The following is a 1,939-nucleotide window of genomic DNA, read 5'->3' on the forward strand; positions in this document are numbered from 1 at the left end:
CAAGCAAACTAAAGCTGTGTACAATCTCAATCTCTTCACCATCCATCCTGATGCTGCCAATTGGTCCAGTGGTCAGAATCTTTGTCTTCTTGACACTGAACCTCAATCCATATTGGAGGCTGTAGTCCTTGACCCTCTGCAGTAAGTGCTTCAGGTCCTCCTCAGTTTCAGCAACTTAACAATAAGGGACAAAAAGGTAACACTCAAATGCCTGAAAAGTGTCGATTGCCATCGCGGGTGACACAGCCCCAGATTTCGTTGAGCTGCCTCGAGTCCCTGGTCAAGCAATGTGTCGCTGTTAGAAGAAAGTTGAGGGGAAAGTCCAAGGAAGGAAATGGAGCCATGGGGTGAGGAATGAGCACGGTGTGACTGTAAAGCAGACAGTGCGAGGCCTCTGTCAATGGGCTGCTCTTGGACTGAGCTCATAGGCCTGCATCCTGCACCGAGCTTCTGGTGCACAGAGCTCTACCCTTGGGGGAGATACGGACAGGAGGAACAAGGCCATGTGGACAAACTCCAGACCATGGGCTAGGAGCTCACTCAGGAAGGTAGAGTGTGTGCAGAGAGAAAGACAAGGAGCCGGCGAATCTAAAAGGAAACAAGCCAGACAGTTACTACAACACCATCACCTTCCTCCTGGTGACAGTCAGGAAGCATCAGTCGCTCAAGAGGGGCAGCATGTTTGATAGAGCAGAGCATCAGCAAAGAATGAGGTGAGCTCTCCGTGAGCTGGACTGGCAGGACAGTGGAGACAATGGGCTCAGAAAGACCAGTGACCAAAAGGGTTAGGCAGAAGTGGGCACTGTTTCCTGGACTGCACTACAGTCGCCTTTGGGCTGGGCTGACTCCACAGCACGCCTTGGAGACTTCTGGAAAGTTTAGAGCTGGGATTTGGAGCAAAGTTTAAGTAACGTTACAGTAGGAACTAATACTTTCACGTTATTGAGCCTTCTTCATTTTGGTAAGATGACCTCGTGTGTCACAGACTAGAACTTCTCCACGTGGTTTCCATCTTTATGGAAGCAGATCACCAGGCCTTTCCTCCACAGTACCACTGGCACCTCACGAAAAAAGAATGGTAATCAAATTCCAACAACTCAGCCACTGAAAACTCTACAGAGAACATTTCTACTCTGACATGAATGGGGGTGCCATAAATCGGAGTGACTCCACAGTGCCTTCTCCAATTCTTTCCACTGATGTCATCAATCTGATTCCTGTGTGGTTTGTCAGGTGAGGTCCATATTTAAAGTCACCTTTTGTGTTTCTTAAAAAAGGCTTTTGCCGTGAATAAATCATTGAACATAAAAAATTCAATCACTCAATCTCCAGTCTCATTTTTGTCACCAAGTTTGTACGTTCTGACTATCATTCCTTCTTCATCATTTCAAATTGTATGCATCCCAGTCATCAATAATTATTAATGCATTATTAATTGCAAGTTTTGTCAATTTGAGACTGTAAAAGTTGGTAGAAATCTTCAATTTCCTCCTCTTTGGCTTTAGTTGTTGGTGTATATATTTGAATAATAGTCACATCACTAGGTCTTTCTTGTACACTATGGATAGTATCCTATCACTTGCAATATTGAACTTTAGGATAGATCTTCAAATTGTCTTTTTAACTTTGAAGGCAACACCATTCTTCCTCAGTTTTAAATTCTCAGCATAGTAGGTCATATGATTGTTTGATTCAAAGTGGCCCATGACAGTCCATCTCAGTTCACTAATGCCTAGAATATAGATCTTCACATGTTCCACTTCATTTTTTACAACTTTCCATTTTCCTGCACTCATACTTGGTACATTCTGTGCTCCAATAATTAACGGTTTCTCCTAATTTTGATGGATTTCCCATCTAGGCTGTACCTCTAATATTATAGTTACCTGCGTTTTTCTACTCAAAGGGTTTTCGAAAGTCTGTTAACTCAGAAGTGAAT

This window comes from Elephantulus edwardii, unplaced genomic scaffold (assembly GCF_000299155.1).
Source record: "Elephantulus edwardii isolate Elephantulus edwardi_28Jun2011 unplaced genomic scaffold, EleEdw1.0 scaffold00115, whole genome shotgun sequence".
Classification (NCBI taxonomy): domain Eukaryota; kingdom Metazoa; phylum Chordata; class Mammalia; order Macroscelidea; family Macroscelididae; genus Elephantulus; species Elephantulus edwardii.